The 21,871-nt window shown below is 42.6% G+C and overlaps 1 pseudogene; it reads right to left on the bottom strand.

The window, feature by feature from the left end:
* Positions 1-4,790: 4,790 nt before the first annotated feature.
* On the bottom strand, positions 4,791-20,510 carry LOC115854672 (eukaryotic translation initiation factor 2 subunit 1-like; annotated as a pseudogene).
* Between the last annotated feature and the right edge of the window lie 1,361 nt (positions 20,511-21,871).

Consider the following 21,871-nt stretch of genomic DNA (forward strand, 5'->3'; position numbering starts at 1 on the left):
TACTTAACACCACCAACTGTCCACTTAAAATGGCTAAGATGGTAAATTTTATGCTTTGTGTGTTTTACCACAATTAAACATAAAAATTAAAAAAACAAAGTTGGGTGACAAGGAAGAGGACATATGAACACAAGAAATCATAAGTGACCTAACGATCCCTCAGGTGTGTCAAGTGGAGGTAGTAGCCATGACAACTGGCTACTCACACTTGGTCCTTTTCCTTTTTGGTGCATAGCGTTTCACAAATCATATCTTGTTTGATTTCCTTAGCAACCCTATGAATGGAACACATTTTTTATCCTCCATTTTAAAGACCAAGAAACTAAGATGAAAAGAAGTGATTTGTTTGTGTGAATTGAGCTGGGGATCTGTTGGGTCACTGCTGCGGTTGGCGGGTCAGCTGTCCAGTGTTAACCACATGGTCTGGGCTCGCAATCCCATGATGACTGGTCCCACCTGCAGTGCTTTAGGCTCCGAGGAAGTCACTCTGCACCCACTTTCCCCTGGAGCTCTGGTAGCTGGTCCAACATACTGCTATTAAGAGGTCATCCTGGAGTGAACAAGAGAGAAAAATTTTTCTCTCAAGGGTGGCAACGGTCCTCTGAGGCAGCTAGTCTCCTCTTTGGTGGAAGACACATTGAAATCTGTGGTGAGGGTCCCTTCTCCACCCACATTCCCACGATGCTATTATTATTATCATTGTTACAATACATGAGCCCTGGTGGATCATGGGAGACTGAGTGGTTTTGACTGCATAGTATCAGTGTTTATATCTACTTGTTCTTGTCTGCTTGGCCAGCCCTCAGGTCCAGGTGTTACATACTCTTGTGCACACTATAAATGCCACATTCTGAGCCAGCCTTAGCTGAGCAATTGAATCACAGGATTGCAAACTATTAGCTCCTGAATTGCCCAAGCATTGTCCCCATGAGCCTCTGCCGATGCAGGGCTGGCCACGATAACACAACTACCTTTATTTTTATAAATTTATTTATTTTTGGCTGTGTTGGGTCTTCGTTGCTGTGCGCAGGCTTTCTCTAGTTGCGTCGAGCGGGGGCTGCTCTTCGTTGTGGTGTGTGGGTTTCTCGTTGCAGTGGCTTCTCTTGTTGCAGAGCACGGGCTCTAGGCACGCGGGCTTCAGTAGTTGTGGCTCTTGGGCTCTGGAGCGCAGGCTCAGTATTTGTGGCACACTGGCTTAGTTGCTCCGCGGCATGTGGGATCTTCCCAGACCAGGGCTTTAACCTGTGTCCCCTGCATTGGCAGATGGATTCTTAACCACTGCGCCACCAGGGAAGTCCCTGTAACACGACTACCTTTAAACCAACTCGGAGAATTCTATTTTTTAATGCCAACAAAGTCCAGATTTAGGAGTAAGGCAGAGACCTCTAATTCTTCTCTTTCGGTTGCCCAGGTGGAGACTATGATTCCCAGCCTCTCTGGCAGCTGGGCGGGCCCGTGAGACTGAGTGTTGACCAATAGGAGGTGAGCAGGAATAGTAACTTCTAGATTGGCTTTGTTTAAGAAAGTCACTTTTACTGCTTCTCTGCCCTCTTCCATGAACCTGTCCAGTGCATAAGCCTCAACCACGCTGCCTTGGATCATACTCGAGGGCAGGGTTTCTCATATTTTTTGATCTCAGGGCTTCTTCAGACTCCGAAATATTATTGAGGACCCCAACTAGCTTTTGTTTCTATGGGCAAATTTACCATATTTAGAAAGTAGAAGTAAGAAAATTTTATTAATTATTTAAGTCATTTAAAAATAACTGTAATAAACCTATTACATATTAACATAGTATCATATATTAACATATACAGTACCTTTTAATGAAAACTAGCCATATTTAAAATTTTTAATTATTTACTAATTCATTTAAAATAATAAAGCTGGTACATGTTGATAAGTAACATATTTTAATTAAAATAACTATATTTTCCAAGATAAAAAAATTAGTGAGAAGAGAGGAATTTTTTTACATTTTTGCAAATCTCCTAATGTCTGGCTTAATAGAAGCAGAGGCATCCTCACATACGCTTCTGCATGAACTCTGCTGTGATAGGCTCTTTTGCTTGAAGTATGTGAGGATGAACTAGCCTCACACAGATAAGTAGTTGGAAAAGGGAGGAGTGTTTTAGTAGTCATTTCAGACAGTTTTATTCTTCTTTGATACTGCAACAAATATAAGTGGTAGTTTCTTAAAGGTTAGTTACAATGTGAAATCTGAAACTATATCAAATAACTTTCATACTCAGGTACATGAAGAACATACTGGTCTGTTTCGCACTTTAAATGGATCTCTTACCCGTTCATGACTTTATTGCTTCACCAAGTTGTATAGATCTTTCAAATGTTGACACATTTTATTATACAACATCAAAGCATCCCAAGTATTCACATCAACAGCAATCTCAGAAAAAGCAAATGTAAGTAACTTAAAGACAGTCAAGTCTTTAAGTAATGAAAGCTGTCAAGTTCAAGGTACGGGTACAAATTTTCCAAAATTGTAAGTGCTGCTTCAAAGCTCAAATTTTGTAATTGGCAACAAGTACTGTCAGTTGTTTTTCGTGATTTGCTTTTTTAATTTTCACAAAGATGTCGGTCAAACACCCAAATATGAATAAGAACATGTGTCTTTCTGCTAATTTTTCAGGTGAAAATCATGTTCTGTGGAGAAAAAAAAAAGTAGCTAGTTCTTGAAACACAAAATTGCACAAGTGCTTTTCTTGGAGACAAATACATTACCTTGGAATGCATCAAACCTGATGCATACTGCCAAATTCATCACCCAGAATATTAAAAAGAATCAAGAGTTAATGAAATTAATACTTTTTACTGCTTTATCAAAGACATTTTAAAGTGAAACTGGCTTTTCCCCTTGTGACTATGTGGCAGTAAAGAAATACTAGTCTACTTGGACCTTTTGGTGTCCCTGCCTTGACTTATACCAGCAGTTTTACCTACCATTGCTTCTGTACCATCAGTTTAAACGTCAATGCAGTGAAAAAGGCATGCTACCTTAGTATCATTACGAAAATAGTTTTGACCTATGATCTTCCTGAATGGGTCTCTGGGATTCCAATGTGCATTACTGGGGAAGGTCAAGGCCTTCAAGTTCTTGGAAATTTCCCCAGTGTCCTTGTGGAGCTGCAACAAGATGTTAAATGCAATGCCACAGTGGGGGCTGCCCACAGAACCTAGACTTATGACCTACTGTTCTGGGTATTTTTTATTCCTAGCTGAGATAAACTGTCCAGAATGGGAAAGTGAGCTCCTTATAAAACCTTTTCTTCAGGGCCTGGGAAGATGGGGCAGGAACAGTAAGAAGCGTGGACTGGTGGTTTGCCAAAGTCCCTACAGCCACAAGCGTCCTCGGAAGCATAATGGAACATGTTCCAATGTTTCTGAAAACCAGGGTAACCAGGGTCACCGGACATTACTTTGCCTTGAAACTGTTCCACCCAAGACTTTGTAGCTTCTGCAGCCCCATCTGGGGATTACCAATCCATCCCTCTATCTGCTCTGCCAAAAACTTCTCCTCCATCCCACCCTTTCTCAAGGTATCCGAGGGAGCTATGGGTTTCCTGTGCCCTTGCAGTCAGCTCTGTAGGTACTGCTCCATAAAGCTAGCAGGGTCCTTTCCAGGCTTCTGGTGGCCTCATCGGGAGAACAACACTCTTATGATCGTAAGTGAAGCTTGTTTCAAAGTAAAGGACATAATAGGGAATGGGGAGACTGGGTGGAATTCTGGTGGTGTCCTGGGAATTCTGTTTGTGGTGTAATTCTGATAACATCTTGGCTTCCCCTGTTGCTGGTTTATGATTCATCTTTCTTGGGTCTGATAAGTTGGTTAGCATTCATCTCTGCATTTTTAGATTCCAAAAATTTATTATTTCACTCTGAGTCAGCTCTGGGATGGTGACAATAGACCTCTCTTTTCCTGGCATCACCGTGCCCTATTGGTCACGGTCCATACCCTGACAAATGTGTCATATTTAATCTCTAAAAGAGGACCCAGGGCCACTTTACGTAATTATAAATTTGCCTATTTGACAAAGACACCTGACCCCAGGAGTGAATGGGGACTGGCACCCAGCCCTGTTCTGCTCACCAAACGGTATTCCCACAGGGCTAGATCTGCCCAGAGAGGGCATCTTTTTCTCTTGTCTCCATATAAGGGGTACCTTTCTTTAGCTCATACCAAGACCTTTCTATAGGGGCTTGCGGACGCTCTATCAGGACTTACCTTGGCCTATCCTGGGTCCTTTGAAGGATGTTTTCCTTCATGGCCTGCCCATTTGTGTCCTACTTAGAAGAGCCTTTAAGGCCTTCCAGATACAAGTCCCCTTGTCTATTTCTTTCTTTCTTTTTTTTAAAATATCCCAGAAATTTATTTAATGTTTGCTTGATACATTTTATATAGAAAGGTTAGGACCATTTGCTTTGGGCGCCCCTGGTAAGGCTCGTGGAGGCACTGAACTACAGAGGGGCGCCAATCTGGAGACATCAGAAATGGAAATCACACGCCCCGTTTTATGACTGTTCTTAAAGATTTGTCTCTAGTGAAATTAGGCCACTCCCTGAAAAAATGCTCAAGATGTTAGAGCTCCTGTGTGAAAACAGCTGACATTTAGGAGGGCATTTCACATTTTGGTCTGTCGGAACATTTAAATACTTCGAAATAAAAACTACTCAACTTTGAATCTTTCAATACTGGAAAACTTTCGAGTCTAGGGTTAACAGCCAGGAAGGCTGCTTTGTGTTCCTTAAACTGGACTCTGTTGCCCACAAAGTTAACCTTCGGCTTTGGCTTCCATTTCTTCCGCATTACAGTCTCCATCCACTTCTGCGTTTTCTCTCTCTAGCCTCTCCAGCTGCCTTGCAAGTTCAGTCTCATCTGTATCTGTCACCACGTTGGGCTCCACTTGAACACTGAAGACGCCCCTCTTTTCCTCAGTCTTTTCTTTTATGACAGCCATAGCTTGGTTGAGGACAGAGAGGCCTTCTGTTCCTTCCAGGGTGGCTGTAGTCATTACATACCGAGGAGGAACTATTAGATTAATCTTGAGGGCATGGTTTCTGTAGAACAATTCAGACCTGCTCTCAGGGCTGCTTTTACAGCACTGATGCCTTCATAACCATAACAAGCCACTTCACTGTCTGCTCGAATTTTGACAGCTTGTGGGGTTAAACACCTATTAATATTGTTAATGAGTACTTCCCGTTCATCTCCATTCAAATCTAAGCTATCCAAAATAGATGGGTCTGAGACTGCGTGCTTAAATGCATCATAGGCGCCGTATCCGGGTCTCTTGTAGTCATCGAAGACTCAAGCAGTCCCCTGGAACAGGCTTTCCAGCTGTTCGTCCTTGGTGTATTCTAAGACCTCAGCAACATGACGAAGAATGCTGTAAACAGTTGTGGATTTGGTAAATTTATCTTCACATTTGATCATTTGATTGCTTCCTCGGAGAAACTCTTCTGTTTGAAAAATCAGTCCATCCTTTTTCTTTGTCCACTCTAATGACAACCACACATTTGTTCCTGCCAATTCGGATGAGCTTGTTTATATAACGGATACGCCTTCTGGACAACTCACTCAGAAGAATCATGCTTTCGATGTTGTTGTATTCCAGCAAGCTGACATAAGCTCCCAGTTCAGCAATGGACCTTACCTTCGCCATCACTACATCTTCCACCTCAGGAAATTTGTGCTGATAAAATCTACAAATTAGACCGGCATTGTGAGGTATGTGTGTTGAATTCCCCACTGGCGTCCCGCGCCACGCTCTTCAATCAGAGAGATCACACTTGATCCGCCCACAGCAGCCGTGGACTCTCCTCAGCATCCCATTGTCTATTTCTTTCCTGCCCAAACTGGCCTTTGTGCAGGGCCCTGGGGGAGCGGGCCAAGAGCTGTACTTCGTCCCTGCTGGACAGCTGGACTCTCCAACTAAATTGCAAGGACTAAGTTCTACCAACTGATCTCCTTCCTGTGTCCACAGCTAATGCACACCCTCTTCCTCAGCAAAAAGAAAGCCTTTGTTATATATAAATATAGGAAGGAGTATCTGATAAGCCAGAGGCCAGTATACAGCCAGCAAGCACCAAGCAGCCACTGGGGAGATTACGTGAGTGAGGACAAAAATGTGGTTTTTCTGTCATCACGACCAGATGACCCCAGCTATGACAAGATTATACATAGTCCTAAAAGTGGCTACTCTTGCTATTGCTACAGTTCCCTTGGGCAATCCTTTGTCTAGAGCTGCTGCACGCGACAGAATCTGTTACAGATATTTCTTTCTTCTTTCCTGGCCCCTCACATCAAAGGGTGCTGAGAGCTTTCTGTACTGGTCCCAAAGTGTCTGCAAATCCCTGGTTCTTTTCATCATGGCCTATGTAGCTAGTTCCTTTATTTAAAAGTCTTAACAATGTCCATCTGGGAGTACGGTTGGTTTCCTGCTTCTGGCTGGTCCTTACATCCTCATGGAATGACAGAACCATGGGGACAAAGAGAACATCTTATAAGCTTGGAGGTAGAGGTGGGTGGTTGGGAGAAGATGTTGGCAGAGAATGATTGTGGATTTTTCAGTAGCAACTGAGAAAGTTAGAAATCAGTGGAGCAATTTCTTACAAATTCTGAAAGAATTATTTTTGACTTAGAATTTTATTCCCAGTCAGCACATCAATTAAATATGAAATAGACTGAAGATATTTTCAGAACTTCAGGGTCTCTAGGAATTGACATCCTTTCTTAGGAAGATACTGGAGGAAGTGCTCCATCACAACGAGGGTAAACAAATGAAAAGGAAGATGGGGGCCTGGGAAACAGGAGATCCCGTGGGAGACAGGGATGAAGGGAATCCTCCAGGTGAGGGCCAGGGGAGAGCCCAGGACGGCAGGTGTGTGGCAGGCACAGGAAACAACTGAACCGGTGAAAACAAGTCAGGGCGCCAAAAGAAGCATTAATAGAATATTGAGAGGAGATTTAGACAATGCAGAAAAATTTGAAAATGTATTAGTGATAAATATCTAGAAAACAAAGCAAAAAACAGCATACTTCTGGCCTCAACTGTGGATAATGTAAACACTGACTCTTGATCTAACTAAAATTAATATACAAGCATGTCAAAAGTACAAGGCAATAGGAAGCGTGTGATTGTGTGTGTATGTGTGCATGGGTGAGTGTGTGCGTGGTGTGTGTGTGGTAGTGGTGGTGGTGATGGTGGAAGTGGGGGAGAGATGAAGAGCCATCGAGGCCAAGGCACCAGCCGGCTGATAACATCTGAAGCTGACAAAGCAAGAGCAATTACTATAAGCCTGGTACTGAATATATGGAAGTAGATGCTTAAAGAATCAGCTGAAAGATTTGAGAGTGGTTGTCTTTGACTAGCAGGAGATGGAAGGGAGCTATGAATTGCTATTTTTGTTTTTGTTTTGTGATCTATTTTCCTTTTTATAACAAACCTTATAAACTCTTATGTGCAGGTTTAATTTTAAATTACCTATTATAAAAAACCCAAACTAAAACCTAAATATGGGGGAAAAAGATGTGAGAATGTAGGGATTTATGTGATTTTTTTCTTTCCTCTAATTTGCCTTATTAATAATAGTCTTCCACAGTTCCAAAGCAAAAACCCATACCATTAACATGTGGATCTGAAACAAAACAGCTGGGCAGAAAACATTGCTCCCCTGCTACCCTGGGCTGGTTCAGGAGATCTTGCCAGATGGCATACTTAGTACCCAGATAGCTTTGATCTCTGAACTGCAAATGAACATCCCATTTCCTTCCTGAACATGGTCAGAGCTCTCTGTGTTCCAGTCACACCTCCCTCCTCGACCTCCCTAACCCTTGAAAGTTGTAGTGGGTTGAATCATGTTCCTCAAAAAGATATGTCCAACTCTTAACCCCAGGTACTTGCAAATGTGACTTTATTGGAACTAGGGGCTTTGCAGATATTGATATTATGTTCAGGAGCTCAAAATGATATTAGAGTGGGTCCTGGGTCCAATGACTAGTGTCCTTATAAGAGAAAGAGAAGGAAATTTGACACACAAACACAGAACAGACACAGGGAAGAAGGCCACGTGAAGATGGACGCAGAGATGAGAGTGATGCAGCCACAAGCCCAGGAGCACCAGGAGCCACCAGAAGCTGAAAGATGCAGGAAGGATCCTTCCATAGAATTTGTAGAGGGAGCATGGCTCTGCCAGCACCTTTATTTCAGACTTTTGGGCCTCAGATCTGTGAGAGAACCAATTTGTGGTCATTTGTTATGGCAGCCCCCGGAGGAAACAACACAACACACGGATGCAGATGGAGGAGAAGCAAGCCTTCGAGCCTGTGGTGTGAGTTTTTCAGGTTCTCTTCTCAGCAAACAAACATTTGCTGAGCTCCTGCCATTTGCCAGGCTGTGGGCTGGGCCTCGTGGCTGGAGATGAGAATTTGGAGGCTGAGGTATCTTGACCAAGGTGCTGTGGGCCATGTCGCAGTGTTTGGGCTTCATCTCCTGAACCAGAATAGACCACTGAAGGATTGTTAAGATGAGTTTGGTGCTTTGGAAAAAGAAGTTGGAGCAGAGGGTACTATGGAGAAGGGATTTTAGTGGGGACTTGGGAAATGTCAGTTAGGACCGGGATTTTCAAACAGGGAGCGTGGGGCCCTTCACTGAGGAGACTTGGGCAGGAGAAGCCTGTGCTGTCTGAAACAGAACATTCAACAGGCCTATTGTTTTCATATTATAGATGACAAGAAATCTCAGCATGGGAAAATCTTGGAATTTCTGCATAAAGAAATTCTGCATAAGAGCATGACAAAACATTGTAGGGTGATGGATTCTAAAAGATTAATCATAGTACACCCCATATTTTCTGAGTATTTTACTATGTACTATGCCACATGCTTTCTACTTATTTCACTTAATTTTCTAACAGTGCTATGAGGAGAGTACTGCTACTAATTACCGCTATTTTAATCATGAATAGTTGAGGCTTACATTTGGGTCAGGTCACACATTTAGGTGGAGCTGGGACTCTAACTCAAGTGACTGTGCTCCTTAACCATTCCCCAACATTTCACTCCCTTAAAAAAAATTAATTAAAAATTTATTTTTAAAAATTTTATTGAAGTATAATTGATTTACAATGTGTTAATTTCTACTGTACAGCAAAGTGGCTCAGTTATACATATATATATTCTTTTTCATATACTTTTACATTATGGTTTATCACAGGCTATTGAATATAGTTCCCTGTGCTATACAATAGGACCTTGTTGTTTATCCATCCTATATATATTAGTTTGCCTCTGCTAATCCCAAACTTCCAATCCTTTCCTTCCCCACCCCCTCCCCCTTAGCAGCCACAAGTCTGTTCTCTCTGTGAGTCTGTTTCTGTTTCGTAGATATGTTCATTTGTATTGTATTTTATTTTTATTTTATTATTTTTTTAACATCTTTATTGGTAGAATTGCTTTACAATGTTGTGTTAGTTTCTGCTGTATAACAAAGTGAATCAGCTATATGTATACATATATCCCCATATCCCCCTCCCTCTTGTGTCTCCCTCCCTATCCCATCCTCTAGGTGGTCGCAAAGCACCAAGCTGATCTCCCCGTGCAATTCAGCTGCTTCCCATATATGTGATATCATATGGTATTTGTCTTTCTCTTTCTGACTTACTTTGCTTGGTATGATAATCTCTAGGTCCATCCGTGTTGCTGCAAATGGCATTATTTCATTCTTTTTTATGGCTGAGTAATATTCCGTTATATATGTATATGTATATAGATATAGATCTATCTCACATCTTCTTTATCCATTCACCTATCGACAAACATTTAGGTTGTTTCCATGACTTGGCTATTGGAAATAGTGCTGCTATGAACATAGGAGTACATGTATCTTTTTGAATTGTAGTTTTGTCTGGGTATATGCCCAGGAGTGGGATTGCTGGATCATATGAAAACATTTTTTTTTAGCTTTTTGAGGAACCTCCATACCATTTTCCATAGTGGCCGCACCAATTTACCTCCCCACCAACAGCATTTCATTCCCTTTGAAAGGTTTAGTTCAGTGGCTAATAGGATGTGCCAGAAATTATAAGGATTTGAATGAAGGCAGTGACAGTCAGTCTGGGTGGGAAGACAGATGTGAGGGCTATTTCAGAAGACTTGGTGACAAATCAAACAGGGAAAAGTGAGGGGAAAATATAACTTGGTACACAAGCAGAGATACTGTCCACACTTTTTTCTTTCTGCTTTGGAAATATTATATGATATTTAGAGTTTTGTGTTTCAAATATTAAGAGTTTTGCAGAATCAACTCAATACAATCTGTCTAAAGCAGTTCACTGTATCTTGTGGTACAACATCTGAGCCATAGGATGGATGTAATTTCATGCAACCCTACTCATCAGTGAATTCTGTAGCAAAGACGATATAAAATTCAAGTAACCACACACTAGCTTCTCTCCTGGACGGTTAGACTTCTATAGAATGTGTAAACAGATGAACAGATTTTACAAAATACAGTTATGTGTCATCAATACCCTCAATTGCAAAACAAGCCTGATTTTTTTTCCATTTAACTTCATTTTGGGAAATCCCTGGCACATATTTTATGCCATTATTAATAAGTGCCTGTATTGGTTTGCTAGGGCTGCATAATAAAGTACCACAGGCTAGGTGGCTTAAACAACAGAAATATATTTTCTCACAGTTCTGAAGGCTGGAAGTCCAAGATCAAGGTAGCAGCAGGTTTGGTTTTCTGCTGAGGCCTCTCTCCCTGGCTTGCAGATGGCTGCCTTCCTGCTGTGCCCTTACTTGGCCTTCTCTGTGCATCTGTGTCCAAATCTCCTCTTCTTATAAGGACACAAGTCATATTGGATTATGATCCACCCAAAAGACCTCATTAACTTAATCACCCTTTAAAGACTGTATCTCCAAATTTAATTATATTCTGAGGTTCTGGGGGTTAGGACTTCAACATATGAATTTAGGGTAGGGGACAATTCTGCCCACAGTATGATCCAAGGTCACAAAGGTCAGAGCCATATTCACACTGTAGGAAGCCGTTTCTTGAGATGATGGGATCCAGTTGCTCAGGCCATTTGGACAATCAGAACGGAGCCAAAAGTGACTTCACTGTGGGACACTTAGCGAAGTTACCTCCCTCTTTCTTATTACATGGCCTGTTTCCCAGGACTAGAGAGAGATTTCAGTCATTCTTTGGCATTATTACTGGCCGTGGGGACCTCTACATCTGATATTTGAAAGGGATGAGAACATGGGTGGGTGGAGGTTGAAAGTATTTGTTTAGATACGAGTACGTGGAGAGGCTGAATGAAATGGTGCTGGAACTGGCAGAAACATTGGAGGTCAGTGCTCTGGGGCTTCTAGAACTATGTCCCCTTCTCCCTAGTGCAACTCCCTCTATGAAAGGTTACCACACATTCATCAATTTGACATCATGGAAGAAAAGCTTCCTTTAATCTTGTTTTTCAGTATATATGATTCAAAGTCCATTTAATAAGGGAAAAGACTGTGGAGGTACACGTATATTTCCTAATAAAACAAGGTGAGGGGGAATTTTTTTTTCTACATATTGTTTGATTAAAACACATATTTCCAACTAATTAGCTCTGTAATAAAACAAAACAGGATAACAGCCGTCTACTATTTAAAAATCCTTCCCCGTCTCCCCACCTGAAGTATTCTTCTGTTCCCCTGTCCAATGTATGGCCTTTTTTTTTTTTTTTTTTTTTGCCTCACCTTTGGCCTCACACTAGAGTCTCAAATCTGTATCTACCACCTAGAATTTTCCCCTGAGCTTCAGGAGTTGATTGCCAGTTCTCTCTAGGTCTTGCCACTTCACTGCTCTATAGGGCACTTATACTCAATATGTACAAAAGTGAATTTCTTTCTAAAAATTTATTTTATTGAAGTATAGTTGGCTTATACTGTTGTATTAAATTTCTGCTGTACAGCAAAGTGATTCAGTTATACATATATATACATTCTTTTTCATATTACTTTCCATTATGATTTATTACGGGATATTGAAGATAGTTCCCTGTACTATACAGTAGGAACTTGTTGTTTATCCATTCTATATATAATAGTTTGCATCTGCTAATCCCAAACTCCCAAAAAAGTGAGCTTACTGGGGTCCCTCAGAAATGCTGCTCATCTTCTATATGCCCCATCCTGGTTCATGAAACTTACTTAAAGAACTCAGAGTTACACTTGCTTTCTTCTCACCCCTCATCCTACTAACTCTACATCTTAAATACATTTCCTGGTTATGCTTTCCTCCTCCTCCTCTTAAATTCAGATCCCAGCCATCTTTCGCCAAGCCTATTGCATTTGCTTCCCCAGGTGTCTCCCTGTCTCCTGTCTCACCTCTTTCTCCTTTCCTTGGCATCCTAAGCCTATAGACTCATTTCAACTTCCTTAGCCTAGCATTCCAGGCTCTCATCCTGGGCCTGGCTACTTATCCAACATTCTATCCTGAAACACATCTTTTCCTACAACTGTTTACAGACAACTTGTGTTGCTTTAATATAGCCTGATGTTTCCCGACTTGAGGTCATGAGCTCATGTGCTTAAGCAAACTCCTACTTCTCTTGCAGGCATTACGCCAGTGGAATGCTTTCTTTGGTCCCCAGAACTTGGACTTGGTGCTCTTTTCTGTGGCTCATGGCATGTTGTGCCCATCCTTCATTTCACTGAACTACTGAAGTGGACCAGTTTCCTTATCTGTCTTATACATTAGATGTCCAGTTCCTTATAACAAGGGAGAGTTTTATTCACCTCTGTGCCTCTGGTATCTAGTCAGTGTGTGCGGCATAGTAGTCCCTTTAAGTATATTGAATAAACAAATGTGAAAGTGCTTTGAAAAGTTTCAAATCTGATGGAGGTAGGGACTCTTTTTATAAACATTATCCCTTAAACATCTCTAATGAGCTATTGTTTTATTGTAAGAAGATCAGTGGAATCTGAGTTAAAAGCTTCAGGTGCCAGTCTGTGTCTATGTATAGTAGTTAATTTCCTTGACTGTAAAATGGGGCTAGGGATACTATCTAAGCCAATTGTTGTGAGAATCAACTGCGATAATGTGGGCAAAATTTATTTCTAAACCTTAAATGCTGTTCTATGAAAACACGAGTTAACACCAACTATGCTCGTCTTTCTAAAACTATATCCACCTACCTATCTATCTATACATATTGGTATTTACACACATATGTGTATTTTTTTGTACTGTGTCCTGCTTGACTATTTAAAATAGATCTTCACCATCTGTGTAATGTTCCCTTGAGTGGTGATTCAGTGATTTCCTCATTTTCGAAAGAGAACAAATTTTTTTTGCTAAGATTAGGTCTCAGGGACCTCTTCATCATGTATGAATGCAAATAAAAACAGAATTATCTATTCAAATTCAACCTTTTCTCAAAAATACAGGGAAGAACCTGGATCCTATTTGGTAGAGAGAATTGTTCCAAGCCAGAAAAAACAGTGGTTGGATGACCTGAGCACATTTTTTTTTTTTTTTTTTTTGCAGTACGCGGGCCTCTCACTGTTGTGGCCTCTCCCGTTGCGGAGCACAGGCTCCGGACGCGCAGGCTCAGCGGCCATGGCTCACGGGCCCAGCCGCTCCGTGGCATGTGGGATCTTCCCGGACCGGGGCACGAACCCGTGTCCCCTGCATCAGCAGGCGGACTCTCAACCACTGCGCCACCAGGGAAGCCCTGAGCACATATTTTTATTTTACTTGAAAGAACCAATAGGTTTCACCAAAATTTTCAGATATTTTGAGAGCAAGTGGGCGTTAGCACTGATTTTGGATTTAGGAATGAAAAACAGCTCCTCCACCCCCCCCCCAGACATTTTCTGTTTTTACACAACTATATAGAAAGTGCTCAATAATTAGGGTGATCTTACCTCCCATTTTATTCAGAACAGTCCTGGGATGTCCCTTTGTCTAGGTGGAATAATAAAGCAACCCTTCGTTCTCTAAACTACAACCCCAGTACCTGTTGAATGAATGAACAAATGAATGAATTTTTATCTTCATCCAACTAAAGGAAGCAAAGATAAACATTTCAACTGCAACATTTTGCATGACATTATCTAGCAGCATTTTACCTGGAAGCATAATTCAGCCATAGAAATAAAGATTCAGGTTTTCTAATATAGAAGTAGAACGATGTCCCTTCTCTCCCCAACTCTCTTCTCTCTCTTAACTTTCGCCACTTTCTTCTTTAAAAACGTAACATAGTGATCATGCTGGACAGACCTATGGAGCCGTCAAGGTTCAGGAGAGGGAGCAGCTGTTGGCAGAATCAGACCCTCCAGGTCACCAGATGTCAGTGTCATTTTGACATGATGTGTGATTTTAACTAACCTGGTGATGAGATTTATAACATTTTATTGACGTATAGTTGATTTGCAGTGTTGTGTTAATTTCTGCTGTACAGCAAAGTGATTCAGTTATTTATATATATATATATATATATATATATATATATATCCTTTTTTTTTTTGCGGTATGCGGGCCTCTCACTGCTATGGCCTCTCCCGTTGCGGAGCACAGGCTCCAGACGCGCAGGCTCAGCGGCCATGGCTCACGGGCCCAGCCGCTCTGTGGCATGTGGGATCCTCCCGGACCAGGACACGAACCCGTGTCCCCTGCATCGGCAGGCGGACTCTCAACCACTGCGCCACCAGGGAAGCCCTATATATTCTTTTTCATATTCTTTTCCATTATGGTTTATCACAGAGTATTGAATATAGCTCCCTATGCTATACAGTAGGACCATCTTATTTATCCATCCTATATATAATAGTTTGCATCTGCTAATCCCAAACTCCCAATCCATCCCTCCCCCACTCCCCTCCCCCTTGGCACCCACAAGTCTGTTCTCTATATCTGTGAGTCTGTTTTGTTTCTAGATTTATAACATTTATCTGTAGAATTAACATTGGCTCCATTGGATCCATAATTTGAGTTGCTTCAATCTGTTTCAAATGGAATTAATGTTATTATAGTTATGGGTTTATTCTGTTTGTCCTTTGACCTCTCCATCTCAGAACACCTGGAGATACGGGAAAGCAAGTCCTTTAATGTGTATAAAATAAACACCTGCTGCCCCTTCGGGAGACTTGCCAGGAGTAAATGCACATGACAGAAGCTCTTTGCAGGAGACTCTAGGACTCCTGTGGCAGGTCTAGCAGGCTGAGCAGCACTGTTGAAATCCTCTCCTCTGGACCGAAAGTGTGATCCATGCACTCCAGTTAGCATTAGCAGAAGCTGTCAGGCCAGGGGGCCTGCTGTGGGCTGCAGAAAGTCCTCTAAAGCTGCTGGTAGTGGCTGCCAGGTATTTACTTAATACCCTTGAGCCGGGACAAAGGAAAGTTTATGGTGTAGGATCCCGCTAAGGGAATAAACGCCTAAGGGAATGGAGGAAGCTAATTAAGAGGAAAATCGGAAGCCTGCTGAGATTTCATTTCCTTAAGTGCTCCGGACAATCGTGGGCTGGGTTACCTCGCCCTGCTGCTGTCATCTTGTGGTCCTACTCTGGATGTAGATCCCCACCAAATGTCGGCCCCTGGCATCTGAGAACACCCGCTGGTACAGCAAGTGTAATGGGGCTGTGGGACTCGAGGGACATTGTTCCAGCTAATGATTAAGAACTCTCCAGACAATAGGGGCTTCTTAGACAATGGGTGAATTTCCAGGATGTCCGGCCCCCTTCCGAGAAGGAGGGAGATAAACAAAATGTAAAAAAGGTATCTGTCAAAGACCAATCAGGAAGCTGGGGACAAGTTCCCTCTCTGGTCCGAGCCTAAGCCGGGACCAATCAGCAGGAAAACACAACCAAATCTATAATTTACATACGGGGAAGTAGGAACCTATAAAACTGACATATTCGCGCCCAAAAGGGGTTCCTTCTTCGGCCTCCTGCGTGAGGACCAAGGAACCCCGGTGCACCGGCCTTCAATAAACCTCTTGCGTTTTGCATCGGCTTCCGACTCTTGTTGTTTCCTGGGCGAGTCGAAACTCCTAGGAGACCGCGGAGGTCTAACAGGGCCTCCAACCTGAAACCTGGGACTGCCAGACAGTACAGATGGAGCCCTTGGACTAAGAAGGAAGGGAGGGACCAGGTGATCTCACTCTTATGTGGAGTCTAAAAAAGTCTACTCCCAGAAGCAGAAGCAGAGACTAGAAGGGTGGTTGCCAGGGCCTTGGGGTGGGGGAAATGAGGAGAGGCTGGTCAAAGGGTATGAACTTCCAGTTATAAGGTGAATAAGTTCTGGGGATCTGTACCTCATGGTGACTGTAGTTAAAAATACTGTCTTGTTGGGACTTCCCTGATGGTGCAGTGGTTAAGAATCCGCCTGCCAATGCAGGGGACATGGGTTCGGGCCCTGGGCTGGGAAGATCCCACATGCCGCGGAGCAACTAAGCCCGTGCGCCACAACTACTGAGCCTGCGCTCTAGAGCCCGCGAGCCACAACTACTGAGCCTGCATGCAGGAACTACTGAAGCCTGCACACCTAGAACCCGTGCTCCGCAATGAAGATAAGCCATGGCAATGAGAAGGCCGCACACCGCAGCAAAGAGTAGACCCCGCTCGCCACAACTAGAGAAAGCCCGAGCACAGGAATAAAGACACACACACACACACACACACACACACACACACACACATACTCTAACATGCACGCACACAATGGTAACTATGTGAGGTGGTGGATGTGTTACTGAACTTGACGGTGGTGACCATTTTACAATGCAAACATAGATCACATTGTAGCTGTGTACCCTTCATAGAGGACACACTGGGGCAAAGTCTGTGGAGCCGAGTCCACAACCAGGCATGCTGGGTGGCAGGGCTCAGGGGTGAGTTCAGCTGGTAGAGCAGGTGCTCAGACTCTTCATGGAGGCCTCCAGTGGGTAAATGACTGTCTTTTGGATCTGCCTGACATCCCGATTCGTCGTTAAGAAAGTCACTTCACAAACAACGAGGTAAATTAGGCTCATGTGAATAGCCAGTATCTTTCCAACTTCTTATATGGAATCTGGTTTTTAAGAGAGAGAGCTTACATTCTGTCATTCGGGATCATTTCCAGTGGTTGAGGTCTTATGTAGCATGACTGAGCATCATCTTACAAACAACTTGCCTTTGCTTATTTTGATAGTGTGACAAAGTGAACATTTATTGGGACAATAGTTCCCGAGGGAGGTGAATGTACAGAGTGGTTACAACCTGTGCTAGGGATACAGACAGACCCAGCTCTTAGTGGTTGCTTTGTCACTTTCTAGACCTTTTCGCATCAGTAAAGTAGAACTAATAACCATGAGGGATTAGAAGAGATTTAAACCTGTGTCTTTACATAGTAAACCTGCACTGAATGAGACCAAATGGTTTATGAATGGATTTGTTAGGGAAAAAGAATCACAACTGCTCCTTACCAGTGGAGACTGTGGGCTGGATTTCCCTGTTCTGCTCACTCTGACCTTCTCTAGGGGGTTAGCATTTGGTCAGTCACTGACAGATTGTGACTTTGCCTGAAGAACGTGTCCATCTGCAAGCTCTTGTATAATAGACATAAATCTCATTAAGGCTCCCAGGACTGGTTATGACCCTGAGGTGGGAAGGGATAGATAGGTCTTCTGAGGTCTAGGTTATACAAATTCCATCATCACAGGAAAAATAATATCTAACATTTTTTGAATATTACTATGTACCAGGGACTGTGCTAATGTTTTATTTTTAAATTTTTTTTGGCTACGCTGCACAGCGTGCAGGATCTTAGTTCTCTTGACTAGGGTTCAAACCTGCACCCCCTGCAGTGGTAGCGCGGAGTCTTAACCACTGGACCGCCAGGGAAGTGCTGGTCCTAATGTTTTAAGTGCATTTTCTTACTTAATCCACTAATGACTCTATCAATAGTCAATACGTCCTCCTTTATTAAGAAAGTCAGAAATGCAGAAATGATCAGGGGATTCGTTTAAATTGCAAGCCCCTTTTCCCTGCTACGGTGTTTCTCCTCTAGCTTTATTAAGGTATAATTGATGAATAAAACTTATATATATTTGAGGTATACAAGGTGATACATTGTGAAATGATTGCAGCAGTCAAGCTAAGTAACACATCAACTCATGTAGTTATCTTCGTGTGTGTGTGTATGTGTGTGTGTGTGCGTGGTGAGAACACTTAAGATTTGCTTTCAGCAACTTTTGAATACATGCTATTATTTACTATAGTCACCATGCTGTACATTAGATCCCCAGAACTTACCCATCTTATAACTGGAAGTTTATACCCTTTGACCAGCATCTCTCCATATCTCCCACCCTCCAGCCCCTGGTAATCTCCATTCTAACCCCCGCTTCTATGAGTTGACTTTTTTAGATTCCATGTAAAAGTGAGATCATAGATCATACAGTATTCATCTTTCTGTGTCTGGCTTATATCACTTCGCCTGACGTCCTCCAGGTTTATCCATGTTGTCTCACATGGTAGGATTTCCCATTTGTAAGGCTGAATAATATTCCGTTGTGGTGTGTGTATGCACATATATACCACATTTTCTTTCTTTATTCATCAGTGGACACAGGTTGTTTCCATATTTTAGTCATTGTGAATAATGCTGCAATGAACACGGGAATGCAGATACTTCTTCAAGGTACTGATTTCGTTTCCTTTGGATATATATATTCGGCAGTGGGATTGCTGGATCGCGTGATAGTTCTATTTCTAATTGTTTGAGGAACCTCCTTCCTATTTTCCATAGGAAAATGTACCAATTTACATTCCCACTAACTGTGTGTGAGGGTTCCCTTTTCCCCACATCCTCACCAATACTTGTTCCTTGTCTTTTTGATAATAGCTATCCTAAGACATATGAGGTGGTAGCTCATTATGGTTTTGATTTGCATTTCCCTGATTATTAGTGATGTTGGGTAGTGATTCAAAATATCAGTTGATTTACAAAGATTCCATGTATGGTTGTTCACACACTTCTGTAGGGCAAGGTACATTGATGGATTTGGGGTTTTGAACAGTGTTCTTTCAGGTTCCAGAGTAAATTCTGTTTCTTCTAATTCTTAATCTGGTGGGTCAGGAAGGGAAAGGGAAAACTTTGGGAACCCTCGGAAGCAGCAATGAAGAGCCTAACCGGTCTCCCTGTCCTGGGGCTTCCATGATGGTGCTTGCTCAGGTCAGGCAAGCTGCTGCTCCTTGGGCAACTTGGAGTTGGTTGGACAGGAAGTAGCCTGGTACAGCAGAGCTTGATCTTTACTGCTTGTTCCTGAGGATGAAGGAGCTCCATATTGTGCTTTGCCTGCATCACTTCTTTCTGCTCCCTCCCCCTGTACTCTGGGCCCTTAACATGCCCTTCCTTCTCTCCCTATCCCCGTCAAAGTCTACACTCAGATTCCTCTGTCAGAAGCTAGCAGTGATTTCCAAAATGTGATACAAGGACCATACACACCAGAATTTCCAATGGGGCTTATAAACAATGTAGATTCTGGGCCCCATTCCAGGAAGCTCTCTGAAGGTGAGACACTGGGAATCTGCATTTTGATAAGATTTTTAAAAACTGAAGTATAGTTGCTGTACAATATTATATAAGTTACAGGTGTACAGTATAGTGATTCACAATTTTTTTAAGTTATACTTCATTTATAGTTATTGTAAAATATTGGCTATATTTCCTGTGTTGTGCAATATATCCTCGTAGCTTATTTTATACCTAATAGTTTGTACCTTTTTTTTTCTTATGGCACGCGGGCCTCTCACTGCTGTGGCCTCTCCCGTCGCGGAGCACAGGCTCCGGACGCGCAGGCTCAGCGGCCATGGCTCACGGGCCCAGCCGCTCCGCAGCATGTGGGATCTTCCCGGACCGCGTCACGAACCTGCATCCCCTGCATCGGCAGGCGGACTCTCAACCACTGCGCCACCAGGGAAGCCCTAGTTTGTACCTTTTAATCACCTACCCCTGTTTTGCTCTTCCCCACTTCCCTCCTCCTACTGGTAAACACTAGTTTGTTCTCTATATCTGTGAATCTGCTTCTTTTTTGTTATAGGTAATCTGCATTTTAATAAGCAACTCAATTGTTGCCTTTGCACGTTAACATTTGACAACCAATGTAGAAAAACAGAACAAAGTGTTATTGCTCCCGGGGACCCTAAATTTTTAACAGAAATAAACAGCCTTTATACCAAAGGCTGTTAAATTAATAGACGAAAACTATCTTTCTATAGCAGTGGCTCTCAGCCTTGAGTTTACATTTAAATTCCTTAGGGACATTTAAAAAAATAAAAATAAAAAACATGCCTGGACCACACTCTAACAATCTCTGGAGGGAGGACGAGGCATCAGTACTTTTTAAAGGCTCTCCAGATGATTCCAAAGCATAGCCAGGACAAGAACTATTGCTCTGCGGAATAGAAGGAGGATACAGAGAACTGGAGCATCCTTTCTCAGACTGAATATGCATACGCGTTAGCTGGGGGTTTTATTAAAGTGGAGATTCTGATTTTGTAGATCTGGATGGTGCCTAAGATTTGCCTTTTTAACGAGTTCCCAGGCCCTCAGCCCACGCTTTCACTAACAAAGCAGTAGAGACCCTGTTCTCAAACTTTGCTGCCTGTTAGAATTTGCAGGGAGCTTCTACAATAAGTGGATTCCTGGGCAGCACTCTAGACCAATTAAATCGGAATTTCTGGGAATGGGACCCAGGCATGAGTAGTTGTTTAAGCTCCCCAGTAACTCCAGTGTACATCAAGGGCTGGGGGCCGGTGCTGGAGAGGTTTGTTGAATTAATCTAAATCCCAAAGAAGACAGGAGGTTGTAGCCATGCTGAAACACCAAAGGGCAGAAGAGATTAACCCCATTCACTGATGATGTCAAAATCGAGCATCACTGAATTTTTACATCTTAATTTGTTTCATTTGGAAGAAGGGGGCATTGTTCTCCCTTGATAGTCCCACAATCCCCTTCACACACCTCCCTTGTTCCACGCTCATGGTGAGGATTCATGTACTTCTGCAGTTTCCTCGTCTGAACTACATGCCCAGTTATCCTGTCATATCATGTTACTTTGCTCAGATGGAGGCTGTGCTGTCTTTTTTTTTTTTAATTTAATTTTTATTTTTTTGCCTGCATCGGGTCTTCGTTGCGGCCTGCAGGATCTTTTGTGTGGGCTCTTCGTTGCAGTGTGCGCGCTCTCTAGTTGAGGCGCGTGGGATCAGTAGTTGTGGCACGCAGGTCTAGTTGCCCCGCGGCATGTGGGATCTTAGTTCCCCTACCAGAGATTGAACCTGCATCCCCTGCATTGGAAGGCAGATTCTTCACCACCGGACCACCAGGGAAGTCCCTGTGCTGACTTTCTAAATAAGACATGAAGTCCCCAAATTTAAAAACATGTGAGGTCATAGGAAATCTTTTTAAAACAAATAATTTGGTACTCATGGAAACAAGAAGCTTAATTACATTGTCTAAGAAAGCTGTCTGGAAGGACTTCTCACAGCTCTCAAATGGCTCTTGGTTATCAGGCGCTGGGAGCATCCCAACTGGCGGGAAGCACATCACTTTGATGCCACGTAAGAGCGGATAGATGGAGAATTTTAGAATTTTGCTCCATGTTTAACTCCGTCGGGACAGATATTTCACTTTTTCCTTGGCAATCTAATAGAGAATCTTGATTTGCGAACAAGTCCTAAAAATAAATTCATATACCAGCACTGTTTGGTTTGAACTTCATTTTATTCCCCAGTGTATGCTAAGTTGGGTCTCATCTAAGTTTTTTACGTGAACCCTATTGCTTTTCTCCTGAGATTATTCAAGATTATGACATAA

This window comes from Globicephala melas, chromosome 6, assembly GCF_963455315.2.
Source record: "Globicephala melas chromosome 6, mGloMel1.2, whole genome shotgun sequence".
Classification (NCBI taxonomy): domain Eukaryota; kingdom Metazoa; phylum Chordata; class Mammalia; order Artiodactyla; family Delphinidae; genus Globicephala; species Globicephala melas.